Consider the following 22,799-nt stretch of genomic DNA (forward strand, 5'->3'; position numbering starts at 1 on the left):
TTAAAGTACAGGTTACTTCTTTTTCCCTCTTTGCACAGGTTGTCTGACATACAGAATACATCATTTAAAATCCATGAATGAATAAAAGGATCTAGATTTGCAATTGTATAAAATGATATTCAAAATAAGTTTTAAAAAACTGCCTTAGATTAATACAGCTAATAAAAAAAATGACAAAGAAGCAACTACGACAATAACAACAAAAACAATGACTGTTATCCTTTTGAATTCCTTTGCTTGCCATTCAAATGGGATATTACCCTTTTAAGGACTGGCTGAATAACTCAAACTAATGTACCAACCTGTGCTGCTCGTATTCCCTAATGCATATCATTTTCATGATATTACTTTTGCAGATACTATGCTGGCTTGCTACAAAATAAAATCCCGGAAATTTTCCTGTATTCAATGAGCTGTTGACATTTTTTAATAAGAGAACACAACACTAATGCAGCTGTCTTAATTCTGTGAATTACTTTCCCGCCAAATTCACTGGAGCACTGATGTCACATACGAGCAATCCGTTAGAATCAGTCACCTCTCCAGCTGTTGTTATAGCTCCCGCATTTCCCATCCTCAGCGTATTTTCTCTTTTATGTACTAAGATGAATGTCAGTGTCAGGTCTTTAGAGGAGCGGGTGATCTTTTTACTGCATATTCGAAAACATGTTCTTACTCTTATTTCTACTCCATGACAGAAATTCTAATTCAGAAATGTTCATTTTTCACACAGATGCCCTTGAGAAAATCAACCTAGGACATGTTCCAACATAATTATTATTTGTAAATTATCATATACAAATGTACTTATTTAAGGTACTCCTAATCATATGGTTTATTCCTCCTGTGTTTCTTTTATCGATGCATTTATCAAGATTTAGAAATTAATCTATTCTCAGACTTTATCCCAAAGCCAGTTTATTCTGTGAGACATATCTCCCAAATAAACATCTACTGAACGAAGAATGAACAAACTGGTTACTGTATTACAGGGACCAATTATATTACTCTTTCCTGGGAGAAAGAAAAAGCACGATCATTATAGCTCAGTTTGACTGTGGGTAAAATTTTCTGTCTGGTCAATGTTTCTCTTCAGTGCCAACACAGTGCATCACCGTCTTTTCCTCTGTGGTTTAGAATACAGAGTTTAGAAGTACACAGAAACCAGAAGTACAGAGAAATGGTCTTTGGAGAATAGACTTATTAGGTCTACACCAAACCCCTGTACACTGCCCCAACAAAAAATAAATAAATAAAGCAGTATTTTGGCTCTCTGAGGAACAGTCACAGTAAAAGGAGATGTGTTTACTTGAGCTAAGTTGAAACTGGAGGCAATGAGGTGAAATCAAGGGTGGCAGCTCCCTATAGCAGAGAGCTTTCTCAGGATGATACTAATCAGGGCTTCCTGGGGTAGCACAGGCTAGGTCTCTAATGTTGGAGCTGTCTTTTGAAAGCCATTTTCTGTTCTCCCCCATCTTTCTAATGTATAAATTCACTGTTGGTAATTGTACTTTGGAGCATGATTTAAAGACTGTGCTGTAGCCAGAGCCTAAAAGCAGCGTAGGCTCCAAGCCATTCCATCTTTGGCCTCATCTGTGACTGCTGTCAATAGACATGCCAAAAATGATGCAAATGGTTTGAAACAGTGAGCTACTCTATCCTTCTTCTATTAGTCTCTACCTAGTACTCACATTGATTATTTTTAATGTCTTATAGAGGATACATTAGACTGAACTGTCTACCAGTTGCTGTTAGGGTATCTTAAATAGGAAGAATTATTTCTACTGGAATTCTAGAGGATGAAAATAAGTTATCAAAAATAAAAAGTGCCCAGAAAATTGGTCATGTACAAAATAATTACACAGTATTTTCTGAAACTAAAAGAGTATGTATTATCACAAAGATTAACTTGCCAAATCTCACCATAACAAACCATACCTGCTTTTCATCTAAATTATGACAGTGGTGAATCAATTTAGTTTTGAAAATAACCATTTTTCCTAAGTGGCTCATAATGAGTTAAAAATTCGTGTCATGAAAACTCAAATGCCCAATCAGGTGCCTCTTTCCACAATGCCTTCATGTACTACATCTCAGTTTTGGCTTTCAGTGAAAATATGAAGATGATATGACACAAGCTAATCAGTTAACACTCATATCGGTAATAGCCAATAATTCAACAGGTGAAAATGTGGCCATCTATAAACCAACTTGGAGGTCCAGTACCACCATTTACTTTACAAGGCTGACCTAGGTACTTGTGATTCTCGCCCTCTCCTCCACTGTTCACCACATGAGGTGTCAAATGCCCTTGCTCTCTTTTTTTTCCTCTATACTTTTGCTTCTTCTTTGCATAACTTTGCCTTTCCTCAAGAAAATCATCATATTTTCTTTCTTCCTTTTTCTACCTACATTGTACAAAAGCACTCAACTTTCTGGAAAAGGGTCTGGGTTTTTTTTACCCCAATCCCATTTGCTCACCTCCTACTTACTCCTCAAATTCCTATATTTGGTTTCTTCCTTGCCCCTAACACTTCTCAAAAACTGCTATCAATGTATCGATATCTAAATCCTGGCCTCTTGTTGGATATATTACCAGACCTTTACATAGAATCTTATATTTCTTCTTTGGAAAGTCTATTCTTTAATTTCTGCAATATTCCAAATGTGTCTTCCTACTTCTCTGAACTTCTCCATTTCATTTCCAGGTGATTCTTTCTCTGCCAATTCCTTAAATACTGATATTCCATGGGTACTACCCTTAATCTTCTTTTATCCTCACCTTACATCATTTCCTAATGTAATATCATCTGCTTCCACAGCTTCGATCAGTACTGATGACTTATAGGTCAGTATCTCCATCTACAGCCTGAGTTTCTAGCACATATGCAAAGATTACTAGAACTGTGGTAATAGCCACATGAGTGTCATGCAGATACTTTGAACATAGTATATCCCAACTAAATTCATTATTCTGCTACCCAAACTTGCTTCTTTTGCATACCACATCTTCTCATCACCATCTATCCAGCTGCCAAAGCTTGAACTCTCAGAGTATTCCTTGACTCCCTCCTCCTTCAATTTATATATCCGATTAACCGCCAGTTACAGAAACTGAGAGTAGGCATTTAGAAACATACAGCACTGTGACATTGTTGTAGCATTGAGCATTTAGTTTTTCTAGTCATTTATTTTTATCATTTTTAATGGTGATATACTTAGGTTACAAGTAGATGTAACTGATGTAAACCATTTAGGCCATCTTAACTGGACGTCCTTGAGAATACCAACTGAAACAAAGGACTCCCTCTCCAGAAAATAATTTCCATATACATTACAGTATAAAATTATGCATATAATATATGTGAACCATGGATAATTCCAAGCCCATTTTTAACCCCTTTAGAGTTTTAGGGGTTCCCAATTCAGAACCCTTAATCCAAATTGACAAAGTCTGGGACTGCCTTGTCAATCGCCTCCTCTGTTTATTTATTGTGATAAACATTCCACATAAGCATTAAAATCCTGGCTCTCATAGCAAGAATTCAACACACATATAATTACTGAGCTCAGAACCAAAGACTGGGCCTATTGAGCAAGTGCTGTAAAGACCTTATGTGATTTTTAATAGTTTCTTCAGAACAAATGCAACAGTTAACTCCTGAATGATAAAAGAGTTGTGTTGTAAACTAACTATCCCTTATGTAGATTATAAAGTTTTAAGCCTCAGACCCACAGCTTACAGAAGGGCCAGCACAGAGATATAGGTCTATAACACCAGGGAACTAGGCAACCAACCTCTGCAAATCCCATTCAATGACACCTGTTTGTCTTTATATACCTGACCTCACTCCAAATAAGGATGACAGGCATCTCATAAAAACATATAGAATCCAATATGATTTTTAAAAATAAATGTTATTTAGGGGCACTTGGGTGGCTCAGTCGGTTGGGCGTCCGACTTTCGCTCAGGTCATGATCTCACACTCCATGAGTTCAAGCCCCGCGTCAGGCTCTGTGCTGACAGCTCAGAGCCTGGAGCCTGCTTTGGATTCTGTGTCTCCCCCTGTCTCTGCCCCTCCCCTGCTCATGCTCTGTCTCTCTCTGTCTCAAAAATAAGTAAAAACATTAAAAAAATTTAAAAATAAATGTTATTTAAATTAGAGAGAATGGAAAATAAAGTTAGAAAGAACATGTGATCTATGAGGGTAGAGGCCACAGCTACTTAGTCCTTCACTGTCCTATCTCATTGTACACAGTGGATACTCAAGACAAAGGTAAGGGTGGCATCAGTACACAGATGGCACATGTGATTGATGGAAGACTGCACCTCCTTGAACTTCTTTGCTGCCAAAGCAGAAAGAGAATCATGTTTGACTAAGATTTACCTTGCCCAGAGGTAGGAACTTCCAGGGTCTCAGGGGAGTCACTGCTTTTCTCCTGCAGAGCACCCTAAAGGAGGCACTGCATCCTATGGTAGACTCCCTATAATCAAGAACAAGGAACATGATATCCAGCCAGACAATTGCTTCTTACAATGTCCCTCAGGGCAAGCTGAGTATATAATATCAAAGCAAAACTCAGTAAACCCAATTTCAAAGAAATGCCCTTTGGTACAAACCCCTTAATGGTTTGGCTTAATCCAGATATAAAATTTGGACATCTAGTACAGGTGCTCACAAATGAAGGCCCACCACTCATTTTCAGAAAGAAGAATTCCTAGAGTAGAGCCACGTCCATTTGTTTACATATTGTCTGTGGCTGTTTTCAAGAGTTGAGCAGAGTTGGGTAGTTGCAACAGAGACTGGCCCCAAAATATTTACTATCTGGCTGTTTACAGAAAAAGTTTGCCACTCCTTGGTCTAGTAGATATGGACTGCTATCATTAGTTCTCTAAAACTGAGTTTGGGAAGCCTGGAGTTCAATGTCATATTTTCAAGAAATATTTGCAAAACACATATACTGCCAGGTATATTTTAGGGCAGATCTATATGATTTGATGTATTGCTGATAACCTCTGCCTCAGCCCAGCCACTGGGTATTTATCCCTTTGCTCTGTGTATATGCCCTGAACAAACTTGTAGTTAAAAAGCCTTACATAGGTGGTTAATTTTCCCAATAAAGGTCTAGTCCATATTTTTCTCTTCTCCAGAATTAAACCCAAGTAACTAATGTAGTACCTGAAGATGTAGAATAAAAGACTTTGTGGAGAAATGGAGTCCAACAGTCAGAGAAGAATGTAAACAGTTGTGACAAGAAGAACTTGAGATGATTAATTAGATGTGTCACTAGAACTCTGTGATTTCCTAAACATGGATTGAACTTCAAATAGTCAAGGTAAACACAAATCCTGAAATTGTTCATATTTTTCTAACAGTCTGGTTAGGGTAACACACAAACCCAAACATCTCCATAGCTCAACACAAGCATTTATTTCTACCCACTGCCCAATAAGATGTTCTTGGTCAGCGAACAGCATTCCTTCCTATAGTGACGTAGGGACAAGTCTCCCTCCAAGGAGCAGTACAGAGGTACATGCATGAGAGGTGGGTCAGTCCTGGAAATGGCCCACATACTTGTATACATGGCCACACTCACTGCAAGGGGGTCTGGAAAATATAGTCTGGCTCTGAACCTAGACTTTAGGTAATTAGTCAAGCTCTTGCATACCCACCTCAAAATGTAAAACCTAATTCATTAAACTCACTCTTCTGATCTGAAACATGTAAGCAATTTTTTAGGATTTAAATCAAGAAACATCTCTGGAAAGCATACAAATATTAGAATATGCAGGCAAGAGGCTTTATGCTACTGACTCTAGACATTTTACCCAAAAATGTTGCCATGTGTATGCTAACCCCATCTCCCAGTTGGACAACTCAGAATGTGCTCTTAGCAGCCCTCTTTCATATTTTACACCTGGCATTATATTTAGATGCAGAATTTATCTCTTAGCAAATTCTAGCAATGCTGTTTAGATAGGTCACTAGTGAATCAAAGGGAAAAACTATGATCCTCAACAATTAAGCCCTAAGGTCACTGCAACTATCTCTTTTTTGCTGTCCAAGATTTCCAGACTCTGCCAGCTTAATAGAGATGCTCCTTGCTCTGGCTCTTGTGCTCTTCATAATTAATCGATGTTTAATGCCTCAACAAGGTCCTAAGCTGATTACCACAGCCTTATCTCCTAGTGTCAGGATATCTGTTTACTTCAGCTGAACAAAATGCTGAGACTGCTCTGATGGACCAGGGCCAGCCCTGCCATAGGCCCAGAGATGCAGTTAAGAAATAGGATATGAAAGTATATAACTGGCATGGTCAGGATTGTTTTGTTTGGTGGGGGGTAGACCCTCGCAAACTGGCATGAGACTTCCACCACCTGAACAGCATAAAAACGAAGTATACTGGCATGGCCTTCTTTGACCTGGAAGACATCTCTTTCCACAAACTCTCCATTGACCACTGAATGACGGGCTCACCCCCAAAAGGAAATAAGGAGGCAACTGACTTGAGTCCACTCATTTACCTCTATCTATATACATATATATATATACATATATATATACACACACACACACACATGTATTTTAAATATACATATATATACACATATATACATATATATGCATATATATATACACATACATATATGTATATATGTATAGCCTTTGTTTACTTGCTATTTCAATAAAAACTCAAAATGGAGGTCATTAAAACCTAAGTCCAGTCACTCTCACCAACCTTCTAATCCAGCCCAAACTTTTAGGAGCTGGTCTAGCCCAATCTCTTATATACCTAGCTCTGTCTTCTTTCACAAGCTCTTTACACTTACCACCATCAATCTGCTAGATTTTTTCCACTGGGGATATCCCACAACATGTCAGCTTAACAACTTCTGCGCCATGTTAGTCACTACTAGAATTTAATTTAATCACATGATTATTTTTCTAGTTATCTTTTCTTAGAACAAGAGTCATGTTTTACGCCTCCTTATCCTTGGTGCCCTGAAATTCTAGAAGCCACCAAGCTATACTAATCTTTTTCCCAGAATGCTAAATTGCAAACAGCTGAATCAACTTGGATTCATTTAAGCAGGATCCAAGTACATTCAGTGATGTTAGGTAACCCACGGACTGCACAGAAGGCCAGGGAATGAGACCAGAGAACCAGGAACAACGCCCTAAACTATGTCACAGCACCTATCCTAGCAGGATATAACTGCCACCATCTCCAGGCAAGTCACAACAGCTCACATCACAGATGCCAAGAATGCTGGGCCTGGATCCTGCTTGTAAGAACTATTGCTTCTGTCCGATGTGTCTGGGAAATGGGTACAAATCATTCTATGACTTCCACTCCTGTCACCATCACCTTTCCCAGAATGGATTCCACACCATCTTAATCTCTTCATACCACTAATATTCAGCTTAATGTCTTATGTGCGTGGATCTGATTGGTGGAGCTCAGGTCCCATGTCTGAGCCACAAGGAACATTGGAAATACAAGAAAGAGGTTCAGATGCTGGATGTGTGAGGCAGACACTACGTATTCAGCACCCATTCTAATCCCCTTTCATCTTCTAAACCTCACTTTCTCCGAAACCCTTTTCAATTCTGACTGATAAAATGGAAGCAGTCCTGTCTCTTCTGCTTTATTGTCCTTTTTACCTGCATATGAGGCCACTTCCTTGTAGAGTCTTGGTCACGTGTGTGTCACTCACAGGCATCTCAATTTTGAATAACACAGAATCTGGTAACTGAAAGTGAGAATTATGAAACTGGCTGACTGAGAACTGGGAAGGTGCTGGCCTTTAAAACGTGCTGGTGAGACATTGGTCACACTAGTCACCTGCTGGATGCAGAATGCAGAACAGGCAGCACCCAAACCGTGTTAGAAGCGATGGAGGAAGTTCTCCATCAAGTTGGCATCTGCTGACTCCTTGCTATTTAAGCCAGGTCCTAAAAGAAAGGATGAACTAGAGTAGGGCAACCAGTGTGGAAACAGAAATGGAAGGAAGTACCACTTTGCTAAAGGAGGGGCTTTCTGCCTGAAGCCTGCAATCCAGCTCCAATGAGAGTCCCACAATGCCAAGTCCTACATGTTTGAAAAAAACCAAATCTTCCACACCCTGAACTGTAATTATTATAAGCAATGGCTGGAAGGGGTGGGTCTTAGAGCAAAATCTGTGGCGCTGAAGCTTTCTCAAGCATTACAAAAGATGATGTAACTGGAAGTGAGAAAGACCTTGCTCCCTTGACTGCATTGTTAAAGTACTATACTGCCTTGTACTCTAGACTTCCAGGCTTCCTACTACATGAGGTAAGTAAGCCCCTATTGGCTGAGGTTGCTCTTTTATGGCTGATAATTCTACTGACATAGGGCCAATAAGAATGACAAATGTACATAAACCAGCCTATGAACTACCCCTCACGTACCATATTCCATTCTATTCCATGTACTTTGCCCTGGACTCTGAATCTCTGCAACAGGCGTGGCACTAACCTACCAATTCCCCTGCCCTCTCCTTCGGCCCCATAAACTACACTGTATTTGTAGTTGTAGCAGATCTGCAGCCTAGGACACACAGTAGTTAATGTTTGTTGCAGAAGGAACATAAATAAGCAGAAATAGCACTGGCCCAAGAATCAGAAAAATGCATCAGCCCCCAGCCAGCAGCTCCAATTCATGAACTTAAACAACTCTGGTAACATTTCTGGACTTTAGGGGTTTTTAGGCTGGAAGAATAATCTGTTTATTCCTACATACAGGAGGTATGTGTGAAAGTCCTTTCAAAATTATAAAACATTATAATGAGTATTATTTTGGATATTTTGGAAAAAAATTGCATAGAGAACCACATTAGGTTGACATATAAAATAACAGTAATTTAGAAAACATTACCATCTTTATAACTCCACTAACAGGTAGGATATTCAGAAAGAGTACTGAAAGACATTAGAAGCATAATCATCATTTAATTTTCAATGTTCGGACATGACCAGAAGACAGTAGTTCAGGAGGCAGAAATAACTATCTGCTACTTATTGTGTCACAAAATAATATTTACTCTATAATTACATGGTCAATATTTACTTAGTGATTATATAGCTTTTCACATGGTTGCTTGAACCCAATAAAGTAAAGGAAAAGCAGTTATCTTGATTTTCCTGGGGGATAGATTGGACAAAGATAAATTTTCTTGAAGGTCTTCCTTATTGGCTTCTTTAACTCTGAAAATTGTTAATATTTTGAAACCAGAAGTAGCTTTTGTGGCACAAGTCTTCATTTGTGAACTTGAAATTTCAAAATCAACCTCCAGCAGCAAAGGGTTACTCCTTTGTCTGAAATCTCCTCCTACCTTTCTGCACTCCCAATATATAGGGCAGTATTTTTCAAAACAAATAATATTGCTTGCATTTTTAAACTTGTCACATAATGCAATCGATGATAAAGACCAAATGTTTGAGGCTGCCTCCAAATCCCAAATCTTAAAATTCTGAAAAAATTGCTAATATATATTTGTGGTTCTCTAAAACTATCTGTCTTACAGATTGTGAAGAAAGATGCTTTAAGATCTTTCGTGTTTTTATTTTTCAGCTTTGCATTGTAAAACATCCCCTGTGAATTCCCTGGAGGTTTATTAAGGTATGCTAGGACCGTCATGTACTTTCAAAAGACGAAAGTGTCTGCCTAGTGCAAAAACCATGTTGTTTCAGAAAAGCACCTCAGGATCCAAAATGTTTCCAATCTCAAATGTGCCACCATGCCTGACTTACGGCAGATTTATTGTTTTGCAGGTACAGTGAAATTTACTAGTCTTGTATTTAGGAAGCCATCTGCTCAACTTAAGGCTTTTGGAGAATATTCCAGAATTGAGGCAACTAAATTTGGATAAACAAAAGTGGAAGAAAACTATGTTCAGGAGAGAGAAGTTCAGACAGGAAGGAAGAAGAATACTACAAAGCTTCTACACACATAAAAGCCCAGCTTCTATGCTCAGCAGACTTGAATATGAAGGGAAAAAAAGATTGAATTGCTTATGTTTAATTTGGAACACTATCGGATATTGTTATACTTAATCAATCTACATATTTCATGGTCACCCTAACTGTTTCTATTTATGAGATAGGCAGGGTAAAATAATTAAGTATTGGTTGAGAAATACAATCTAATGGCATGTATGATGCCATTTTTATTGTTGAAATAAGAGCAATAATAGCAATACTCATGGCCAATAACAGCATTTCTTTCATATTAAAAAAAAGAGCAAATTGGTATTGGTTTCAGAGCTATTTATGTGTTTCAATGATACTTATTGAAGATATGTGCTTTAAAAGACCGAAAAGTTTTTCCTAAACCAATCCCTTATCATACATAATAAACAGAGCAGAATGAAAGGTGCATGGCAGCAATGTACAACCTGGATCTCTCTAGTCCTTTATTAATTATACTCCATGTATTTCCAAAAAGGAAATAATGCTAAGGTAGAAAAGCTCTGTGTGTGTGTGCGTGTGCATGCACATGTGCACATAAAGGTGCACATACAAGTGCAAATATGTGGTAGGGGAGAAAAGAAGGGAAATGTTGAAAGAGGGTATGTAGCTGTGCCTGTGAACTAACCATAAGGAAACGATTATATTTTTTGCAGAAAGGTAAAAGAAGCATAATGATTTTCAGAGCTTTATTTTATTAACAGCTTTACAACATCTAACTTTGTTATCAAAGGAATCGATAAGAGAACGTGTTAAGTACCTAGCAGAGACTCTGGCACATAGTATACTCAATATTAATTGGTTCTTTCATTCACTCTTTCAACAAAAACTTATTTGACACCTGATACAGACCAAGATCAGGTACAGATCAGATACAGACACCTGATACTATCCTGTTAAATAGGAATCTGAAATCTGAGTAAATTTGTCACAGGAATTTTTAGGGAAAAATAAAAGAAAATGTTAATGGATAGACCTCAAATATAAATTTATGAAAGATCCAGAGGCTTATGTATGTTTTTCTTGCCTGTCTTTGACGAGAGTCAAAGACCTAATGTTACCTCTTGATTCTGTGAAAGCATTTCTACGTAGAGCTAAAGTATTACAACACAGACATGGAGAGATTACCAGGGTTTGAAGCTCACCCAGTACTAGAGCTGAGACAGTCTATTCTGGAAGAATGGAAGTTTAGCATGAAATCACTGAAGACAGTTCTCAAGATTGATATCCATGGCCTTTTTCTGAATTTCAGGTATTTTGGATTGCTGATTAAAATATCAATTTGCTTTAGATAACAGACAACAAAAGAGGACGTATGACCTGAAGACCTCCTTACCCAAAACATCTTCCCCACCTTGTTATGAGGCACCTGAAACCTGAAGTTCTACGATAAGAGATTCAGTGCATAGGGATAGAAACCATGTTCTTCATCCTTCGTGATGCTTCTATTATGGTGCTTCCCATAAACAGTTTATCTTTCTTTAATTGATATGAGCATACTTTGCTTCCTACTCTATCACCCCAGCACCTAGCATAACACCAAGCATATAAAAAGCACTCACATGTTTACATAGTAAATGAATAAATATGTAATTCTCACCCAGTTCTCAAGGGTCCAACTCTTTACCAAATGGCAAGGGTCTGCCCACAGATTGCCTGGACTATATGAATACTATTTAGACTGACACATCCTTGTCCTAATGAACAGCTTTGAATGTACCTGCCAGCAGCATCTAACTGCCTTTAGGAAGGAACACTCACACAAATTTGTCATTAAAGCCCTAGAGTCTGACAATACAAAGCATGAAAAGTATTACCTTTTCCTAGAGAAGTTGAGGGCAGGTATTATCAATCATCTACTTCCACTATAAAACAATCATCATACAACTCACTGTGGACTTTCACGGGCCCCAGGAAGTTTAGCTACCAAATGCACCCCTGACCACTAAATCAATTCACCTGTGAAATGAAATAGTGTGTTCAGATGGCCTTTATCTTAGACAAGACAAAGAAGCAAAGGGCTAAAGAGTCTAAAAAGTATCATCAATTTCCTTTTTAGTGAAAATTACAGAATCTAATTAAAGGAAATTTTTTACTCTAGATCCTAAAACCAATTAAAAATAATTTTTTATTGAATTAAATTTAACAACCAAAAAATTTGAGTGCCTACCAGATGCCACAGTGATTAAAACAAAAAAAACCAAAAAACTAAGACTCTCCATTATAAATGACATTAAAAGAGTTATTTTCCACTATTGTGAGTGGCAATTCAAGAAAAGAGAAGTTTGAGAACTCCTGGTCTCATAAAGAAAATAAGACAAATCCACAAAAAACAGTTAAGTGAGGTAAAAATATAGTAACTGCCATAAGAGAATTATCAACCAAATATTGTTATCAATTACATCACTTTAGGCTACTTCCTGACAGCTTCAAAAGACATTTAAGGAGAGGGATACCTGGGTGTCTCAGTTGGTTAAGTGTCCGACTTTGACTCAGGTCATGATCTTGAGGTTTGTAGGTTCAGGCCCCACATCAGACTCTGTGCTGACAGTTCAGAGCCTGGAGCCTGCTTAGGATTCTGTATCTCCCTCTCTCCTTGCCCCTCCCCCACTTGTGCTCTGTCTCTCCCTCTCAAAAATAAACATTAAAAAAATTACAAATAAAAATACATTTAAGGAGAGGGGTAAGAATTATTATTTTATTTTTTTTAAGTACAAAGATGTGGCCAAGATGGTGGAGCAGCATGGAAGTTCTCAGCTTCTCTCCACTCTGAAATGCAGCTAGATCAGCACCAAACCTTTTACACATCTAGGCAATTGATCTGAGGATAAATACAACAATCTGCATAACCTGAGCCACAGAACTTGACAGGTATACAGTGTGGAGAGGTGAACTGGAGGAGAAAGAAGCCGTGGAGGGTAGGGAGCTGTTTTTGTTGAGAGAGGACAGAGAAAGAGCAAGGGGTAGAGTGTGGTGCATTGGGAGAGTTGCAGGAAAAACACTCCCCCAAAAGTAGCTGGAGAGAAAGAGAGAGAAAGAGTGAAAACACTATTCTTCAGCAAATGGTGTTGGGGAAACTGGATAGCGACATGTAGAAGAATAAACCTGGACCACTTTCTTACACTATACACAAAAATAAACTCAAAATGGATGAAAACCCTAAACGTAAGACAGGAAGCCTTCAAAACTCTAGAGGAGAAAGCAGTCAAAAACCTCTTTGACCTTGGCTGCAGCAACTTCTTACCTCAACACATCTCTGGAGGCAAGGGAAACAAAAGCAAAAATGAACTATTGGGACATCATCAAGATAAAAATCTTCTGTACAGTGAAGGAAACAATCAGTAAAACTAAAAGGCAACTGATGGAATGGGAGAAGATATTTGCAAATGACATTATCAGATAAAGGGTTAGTATCCAAAATCTATAAAGAACGTATCAAACTCAACACCCAAAAAACAAATAACCCAGTGAAGAAATGGACAGACGACATGAATAGACACTTCCAAGGAAGACACCCAGATGGCCAACAGACACATGAAAAAATGCTCAACATCACTCATCACCAGGGAAATACAAATCAAAACCACAATGAGATACCACCTCACACCTGTCAGAGAGGGTAAAATTAACAACTCAGGCAACAACAGAGGTTAATGAGGATGTGGAGAAAGAGGAACCCTTTTGCACTGCTGGTGGAAATGCAGACTGGTGCAGCCACTCTGGAAAACAGTATGGAGGTTCCTCAAAAAATAAAAAATAGAACTACCTATGACCCAGCAATTGTACTACTAGGAATTTATCCAAAGGATACAAAAAGGCTGATTCGAAGGGGCACATGCACCCCAATGTTTACAGCACCACTATAACAACAGCTGACAATAGTCAAAACATGGAAAGAGCCCAAATGTCCATCAACTGATGAATGGATAACGAAGACAGGGTGTGTGTGTGTGTGTGTGTGTGTGTGTGTGTGTGTGTAGTGTGTGTGTGTACATATATGTACATACACACACATATATGTGCACACACACACGATGGAATATTACTTGGCAATCAAAAAGAATGAAGTCTTGCCATTTGCAACAATGTGGATGGAACTAGAATGTATTATGCTAAGTGAAATAAGTCAGTCAGAGAAAGAAAAATATCATATGACTTCACTCATGTAGAATTTCAGATACAAAACAGATGAACATAAGGGAAAAGAAGGAAAAATAATATAAAAACAGAGAGGGGGACAAAACATAAGAGACTCTTGAATACAGAGAACAAACTGAGGGTTGCTGGAGGGGTTTTGGGTGCGGGGATGGGCTAAATGGGCAAGGGGCACTGGGGAGGACACTTGTTGAGACAAGCACTGGGTGTTATATGTAGGGGATGAATCACTGGATTCTACTCCTGAAATCTTATTGCACTATATGCTAACTAACTTGGAGGTAAATTTTAAAAATAAATAGAAAGAAAGAGAAAGAAAGAGAAGGAAAGAAAGAAAGAAAGAAAGAAAGAAAGAAAGAAAGAAAGAAAGAAAAAGAAAAGAAAGAAAGAAAGAAAGAAAGAAAGAAAGAAAGAAAGAAAGAAAGAAAGAAAGAAAGAAAGAAAGAAAAAGAAAGAAAATACCCATGCAAATGGTAAAGGCTTAAAACAAAAGACAGCCCTGGCTGCCCCACTCCGTGTCTCACACCACCAAGTAGCAACTTTCAATTCCTTGGGTACATTACAATACTGACCTCCCTACTTCTAAATAATAATGTTAAACTGTGCCCTGGTTTAAACAACATGCATTAATTCCCTTGTGGTAAATAAGGATTGTGCTCTTTGCCCCACTACCACATTTTCCTTTCCAAATTATGTCAGCATAATAATTCCATAACATTTTAAGTCGATCATCAGTGCTCATTGCTGTGCAGTATTAGACAGATGGATCATGTTTATATTGCTTTTCCTCTACAACTCTATGTTTTTTCTTAACCCCCAAATTATCTTGTTTTTCATTTACTTAGTTTTCACTGTGTCTCTCTCTAATCCTTCCCAAATATTCCATTTTTCTGCAAAAATGTCTCTTAACTTTGTTTTCCATATAGTTTGTTGCATAGTTCATTTGGACTTTCATATTGGATTGCATATCCCTTCTATTCTTCTATCCTTTCCCCTACCCAAATGTTGTCATTCTGCTTCCTGGACCCCTCTATCTTTCTGTTCCAGTGTGCTGTAGCCACTCTCAAGGACTGCTTACAGCTGTCCTAGGATGTTCTTTTGTATATATCTATGTTCTTTTCCCTGTTTCCTGGATCTCATGTGTTCTTTTTGGGTCAGTGTCTCATTTTGATGAAGAATAACCTTTAATAGCCTCTGAGACCAGGTGCCTCGAAGGTACAGTTTTGTAGTGCTGGCATGTATGAGATCTTTATTCCACCTTCACACATAATTGATGGTTTGCTTCCACACGGAATTCAAGGTTGGAAATCATTTTTCCTTGTAACTTTGGAAGCTTTCTCCCACTGCCTTCTGGTTTTCAGTTAGTAGTTAACATGCCAATGCCACTCTAATCCAGAACACTCCTTTTCACCGTAAAATTGCGTGCCACAGATGTTCAAAACCACTACTTCTATTTCTCTACCTTCTCTCCTCTTGTTTGAGCTTCCTTTGTCACCACTCTATTGAATCAGGTTTCAAATGATCAGAAAGGCCCTTTCCTGCCCATTTTCAATAACCAATTCTCTGACATCTTAACGGAGCTCTCAGTGGCATGTGACATTGGTGAATGGTCCAGCTTATAACACTTTAGCTCTCTGCAACAAAATTATCCCTATGCTCACCTCCCACCTCACCACCTCTCTTCTCAATCTCCTTTGCCAGACCCTGTCTGCCTCTGATTTTTAATAGCTGAATCACTCTGGGGTTTGCTTCTCAGTCTTCTTTTCTCTGGCCTTCCTCCTCAAGTGATCAATCTCAGTTCCACAGCTGATAAACAGCCCTCATATGTTGATGGTTCTGACTTCTCACATGAGCTCCAAACTCATGTCTTCAACCTGCTCAATTCCTTCACTTGAAAGTCTAAGGAGGATCTCAAATTTAGCATGTCTAAAACAGAACTCTTGATTTCTGCCCCACACATGCCCCTTCCACCAGGCTTCACCATCTCAGTGAATGGCAACTCCATCCACCCCAAACCTAGGAGTCAACTTTTACTCTATTCTTTCCCTTGCCCTCCACATCCAGTCAACTAGTAAGTCCTGATTATTCTGTTCCCAAACTACATTCTACATCTCTAGTAAAGCTGCCACCTCTCAGCTGGATACTCCAACAGCCTCCTATATGTCTTGGGCTTTCTTATCCTTTGGCTCCAGAGCAGGATTGGTCAATGGAAGCACTGGCAGAAGACCAGAGGGCAGCCCCACCAGAAAGCCTGATCTTCCAGCTACAGAAGCTCCAAGTCCTCACATGTCCTTCCAGGCCCGGGGATGGAACTTCTTGCTGTTGCTAATCTTTGGGTTTCCTCAACATCCTGTTTGGCTTCTCTGGTCCTCCTGCAGCAATGCAACAAACCTCTGATGTTGAATTCCCCATGTTCGAAAGTCCTGGACTTGTTTCCATTTTCCAGGTTGGATTTCAACTAAAACCAATTCTATGTACTTATTGTTGGCTTTCCACCACTGAAATGTAATCTACACAAAAGCAGGAACTTTGGTGCCTAGAACACTGCCCAGCCTATATTGGGTGCTCAATAAGCACATTTTAAATGAAAGAAGTGTTGATGCATTTATCCTTAGCCACAAGCCATTTAGACTATATACAGTTTAAAACATCGTAACTATGATAAAAGAATTTTAGAAGGCTCATCAGAAATTAAGTTTTATAGAGGATCCAGAAGAACCAGGATAAAGTCATCAAAACCAAAATTTAAAAATCAAATTAAAAAAAAAGATAAATAAAAACAGGGAAAGGGCTCAAATGACCTGAGTATAAAGAGATTACTTTCTGAAGGTCATTTCATTCCATTAATTTGGATACCAGCTTCCAGTTATTTTTTAAAGTTTATTTTATCTATAAAATACATGCTTTCATTAAACGCATCATTACTTTTATGACCCCTGTAATCAATCTCCTTTTTCCCCTTCTAAACATGAGAAACAAATAAGACAGACACAAACATTTATATTGATGAGCTTTAAAAACTACGTGGGAGATGGCTTAAGGGAAAAGGGATTTAAGATAGCTTTATGATAAAATCTACATTCAGGGCAGAACTTAAGTGACTAAGGATGCTAAGAGTATTTTGCAGCTCAGAAAAGACTCAATCCAAAGTAAAATGAACCCAGAACAGGGCTTGTGTAAAATAAGAACAGATGAGTAATTAAGGCCTACTTTAAGACAATAAACTCTTTTCAAAAAGAAAATTGTGATCATGAGGCTTTTCTTTCTACTTAAATATAGGGATTTTTCCAAGCAGTAAAACAGAGATGGCAATTTGAAGGCTATCTGGTTGCACCTGTCTCACCGGCTGGTTTTGTTTGACACACAAAAGGATTTTTTATTTCATTTTGTTCAGTTTTTTGAATATGAATTTGGTGCCAATACTTAAAAAATCAGGCAATTTCACATAAACATCTGGAATCGTAGTATCTCTAAACAATTCCTGCAGCACCACACTCAGCTCCACCTGAGTGGTGGGTGCCCCTTAGGTAGAGGCTCTCTGGGTAGCCCCATCACTTCTGGGGACTTCTATACACCCACCTCCTCTCATTTAAGCCTCCTGCTTGGCCCACTAAGGGTTTGCATTTGTGCACACTGTGGGAAATATCTCATTTCATTTTCCACAAAGGTAAAAAGATATTTTCAAATCAGGATTATCTCCTTTTTTTACTTTATACCAAGGCAGATCCTAAGATGGTTGGTATGTGCAAGCTCAGGTGAGAAGTCAGGTGAATAAAGGAACTTCCCACTTTTACCTCTTTCCCCAAATATTAGGCCTCTTCTGACCACTGCCACAGCTCCAAGCCTCAGGCTACAGTGTAAACCCTTACTCTATCCTACCCAGATGCATGCTCTGGACGGTCAGGGTCTTAGCTGTCTACTGTTAAGAAAGCACCTGAGTCTCTACCGGGCACTAACTACCCCATCAGCTTCTAGAGACTGTTTTATCAGTGGTGTAGATTTCATCCAATTTCCAAAGCAAATATTGAAAATATTAAGTGATTCTAACTCTCTTTATCACATACAACTGCCTTTTAAAAAAAAAGACCATGTGATTTTTCTCATATTCAGAAATTTCCTTTTCTGCTGGGAAACATTCACTGATTCCAGTATTCATTAGGACAAATCCTTGACATTTGAAACAAACCTTCTTCAAAACTAAAGACTGATTCTCATAACAGCCCCATTTATTTTTGCATTAATTGGTAGGTAGTTGACTTTAAAAATTGGCTTTTAAACCACACAGAAATTGAATTTTTTTAATGGCTTAATGTCGTTAAAGCACATAATTTACAATCCTCCCAAAAGCTTTTGTCTCTTGTGGTCCCATTTTTACCTCCCTTGATTCTACAGTTTTATAATGATAAGCATTATAAAAATGCCCAGGCAGCTAAAGAGATACTTCCTGAATCCATATTTGGATGTATGAAGGGAAAGAGGCTGCCAATTAAAAATGCAGTAGAGCCCACTATTGTTGATTTATGGCCATGGAGGACATAGCTTTTTCTCATTTTGCTTATTTGATTTGGATAACAACCCAGTTGCTATGTGAAATAACTTGATTTTCCCTGTTGATGTGCAATTCTTCTAACACCATCATTTGGCATACTGACTGATGATTGGATAAATTTGCTCGACTTTTACTATGAATCACTTAAATTACTCCTTTGCATAAAGGTTTAAATTTGCTTTGGAGAAGCCATTAGAGAATTATTTTAGCACTGTTTTCTTTTGTTTTTCATGATAATGTCTCACTTTCTGCAATGGATTTTTCTCCCCTCACAAGGTTATTACTATTAATTGTACTATCCCTTTTTACTTCACTAGAGTGCAACAAAACACACCTGCCAAACTAAAAAGATAGAAGTTAGGGAAAGGGAAGTGGGAAGAAATAGAACTCTCCAATCTACTTCCCCTGCAAACTTGTGCTATAAAATTTCCACCCCTATGAAACAACCTCCCTCCAGGGCCTGGACCATTCTACCTTCGAGGTTCTGGCTGAACAGGATCAAGAATCGATTGGAGTTTTAATAAAATTGTAGCCCCAACAACACCCAAAATTTAGAAATCCATATACTGTGTACCAGATGAAAATCTGACAATCTGTTTCTAATTTACCAAGAGAAGCCTAAGTCATAGTATTAGATCAAAAGGAGTAGAGGCAAGATTCACCCCCAGGAAGATCTAAAACCCACAGGCCCAGGTACTCAACAGATACATAGCTACAGCAGAGATCCTTCCCCTCTGGAATCCTGTCTGCCAGAAAGTCTTCACCAGTAGTCACTTCTTTTGGTTAAAAAACAGAATAACATCCATTACCTCCAGGAGACTACTACAAAATAATCCTATATTACCTGTAAGGGTAAGAAGAATAGCATCCTGTTAACTGCCTATGAGTAGATTGGATGTTAAAGAGCTGTGCTGTTCAATACTGTAGCCACTGGGCACATAAGGCTATTAAGTTCTGAAAGTGTGGCTTATATGAATCAAGATGTACTGTAAGTGCAAAAAACACACCAGATTTTGAAGAAAGAAAAAGTGAAAAAAATCTCAAGGATATTTATATTGATTACATACAGATGATATTCTAGATATGCTTGGTTTAATAAAATATATTATTAAAGTATATTTTACATGTATCTTTTTACTCTTTTAATGTGCTTTTCTAAATATAAAAATCTTAAGTACATAATGTGGCACACATTATATTTTTATTGGGCAATGCTATCATAGAAATATGAGTGAACTACTGCTTTACTGTGATGGTCAGTTTTATGTGTCAACTTGACCCGGCCAAGGGAGACCAAAATAGCTGGTAAAACATTATTTCTGGGTGTATGTGTGAGGGTGTTTCTGGAGGAGATTTGCATTTGATTCAGTAGACTGAACAAATTAGATCTACCTGCACCTTAGGAATCATCTAATCCACTGAGGACCCAAATGGAAAAAAAAGGTGAAGGAAGGGTGAATTCTCTCTCTCTTCTTGAGTTGGGACATCCATATTTTCCTGCCTTTGGACATCAGAATCCCTGGCTTTCAGAACTGTGTCCTTGAACTGAGTTTTTTTTTTTTAAAGAAAACACTTTTATTTTATTTTTTAAATGTACATCCAAATTAGTTAGTATATAGTGCAACTATGATTTAAGGAGGAGATTCCTTAGTGCTTCTTACACATTTAGCCCATCCCCCCTTCCACAACCCCTCCCGTAACCCTCATTTTGTTCTCTATATTTATGAGTCTCTTCTGTTTTGTCCCCCTCCCTGTTTTTATATTATTTTTGTTTCCCTTCTCTTATGTTCATCTGTTTTGTCTCTTAAAATCCTCGTATGAGTGAAGTCATATGATTTTTGTCTTTCTCTGACTAATTGCATTTAGCATAATACCCTCCCAGTTCTATCCACGTAGTTGCAAATGGCAAGATTTCATTTTTTTTGATTGCCAACCAATACTCCATTGTATACATATACCACATCTTCTTTATCCATTCATCCATCGATGGACATTTGGGCTCTTTCCATACTTTGGCTATTGTTGATAGTGCTGCTATAAACATTGGGGTACATGTGTCCCTTCAAAACAGCACATCTGTATCCCGTGGATAAATGCCTAGTAGTGCAATTGCTGAGTCATAGGGTGGTTCTATTTTTAATTTTTTGAGGAACCTCCATACTGTTTTCCAGGGTGGCTGCACCAGTTTCCACCAGCAGTGCAAAAAGTTTCCTCTTTCTCTGCATCCTCATCAACATCTTTCATTGCCTGACTTGTTAATTTTAGCCATTCTCACTGGTGTGAGGTGGTTTCTCATTGTGGTTTTGATTTATATTTCCCCGATGATGAGTGATGTTGAGCATTTTTTCACATGTCGGTTGGCCATCTGGATGTCTTCTTTGGAGAAGTGTCCATTCATGTCTTTTGCCCATTTCTTCACTGGATTATTTATTTGTTGGGTGTTAAGTCTGATAAATTCTTGATAGATTTTGGATACAAGCCCTTTATGTGATATGTTGTTTGAAAATATCTTCTCCCATTCTGTCGATTGACTTTTAGTTTTGATGATTGTTTCTTTCACTGTGCAGAAGATTTTTACTTGGATGAGGTCCCAATAGTTCATTTTTGCTTTTGTTTCCCTTGCCTCCGGAGACGTGTTGAGTAAGAAGTTGCTGCGGACAGGATCAAAGAGGTTTTTGCCTGCTTTCTCCTTGAGGATTTTGATGGCTTCCTGTCTTACATTGAGGTCTTTCATCCATTTTGAGTTTATTTTTGTGTATAGTGTAAGAAAGTGGTCCAAGTTCATTCTTCTGCATGTCGCTGTCCAGTTTTCCCAGCACCGCTTGCTGAAGAGACTGTCTTCATTCCATTGGATATTCTTTCCTGCTTTGTCAAAGATTAGTTGGCCATACATTTGTGGGTCCACTTCTGGGTTCTCTGTTCTGTTCCATTGATCTGAGTGTCTGTTCTTGTGCCAGTACCACAATGTCTTGATGATTACAGCTTTGTAGTATAGCTTGAAGTCTGGGATTGTGATGCCTCCTGCTTTGGTTTTCTTTTCCAAGATTGCTTTGGCTATTCGGGGTCTTTTCTGGTTCCATAAAAATTTTAGGATTGTTTGTTCTAGCTCTGTGAAGAATGATGGTGTTATTTTGATAGGAATTGCACTGAATATGTAGATTGCTTTGGTTAGTATCGACATTTTAACAATATTTGTTCTTCCTATCCAGAAGCATGGAATATTTTTCCATTTTTTCTTTGTGTCTTCTTCAATTTCTTTCATAGGCTTTCTATAGTTTTCAGTGTATAGATTTTTCACTTCTTCGGTTAGATTTATACCTAGGTATTTTATGGGTTTTGGTGCCACTGTAAATGGGATCAATTTCTTGATTTCTCTGTCGCTTCATTGTTGGTGTATAGGAATGAAACCGATTTCAGTGCATTTATTTTATATCCTGCAACTTTGCAGAATTCATGAATCAGTTCTAGCAGTATTTTGGTGGAATCTTTTGGGTTTTCCATGTAGAGTATCATGTCATCTGCGAAGAGTGAAAGTTTGACCTCCTCCTGGCCAATTTGGATGCCTTTTATTTCTTTGTGTTGTCTGACTGCAGAGGCCAAGACTTCCAATACGATGTTGAATAACAGTGGAGAGAGCGGACATCCCTGTCTTGCTCTTGACCTTAGGGAGAAAGCTCTGTTTTTCCGCATTGAGGATGATATTAGCATTGGGTCTTTCATATATGGCTTTTATGATCTCAAGGTATGTTCCTTCTATTCCTACTTTCTTGAGGGTTTTTATAAAAACGTGGAAGCTTCACGAATTTGCGTGTCATCCTTGCACAGGGGCCATGCTATGCTAATATTCTCTGTATCGTTCCAATTTTAGTATATGTGCTGCCAAAGTGAGCACTAACCGAATTCTACCACTGGCTTTCCTAGCTCTCCAGCTTGCAGATGGCAGATTGTGACTTCTAGGCTTCCATAACCACATGGGCCAACTCCTACAATAAACTTCTTCTATATCTATCCTTTTGGTTCTGTGCCTCTGGAGAACCCTAATACTCTTATAATATCTTGAATCTGAGGCTGAATTTAGACAGTATATATGAGGGTAAAGGTAG

At 38.3% G+C, this 22,799-nt stretch overlaps 1 non-coding gene across 1 annotated transcript; it reads right to left on the bottom strand.

The window, feature by feature from the left end:
* Positions 1-22,476: 22,476 nt before the first annotated feature.
* Positions 22,477-22,588, bottom strand: LOC122238871. Its single transcript, XR_006218023.1, has one exon. It is a non-coding gene; the product is annotated as a U6 spliceosomal RNA (small nuclear RNA).
* Positions 22,589-22,799: the final 211 nt, after the last annotated feature.

The sequence above is a fragment of the Panthera tigris genome, chromosome B2 (assembly GCF_018350195.1).
Source record: "Panthera tigris isolate Pti1 chromosome B2, P.tigris_Pti1_mat1.1, whole genome shotgun sequence".
Classification (NCBI taxonomy): Eukaryota; Metazoa; Chordata; class Mammalia; order Carnivora; family Felidae; genus Panthera; species Panthera tigris.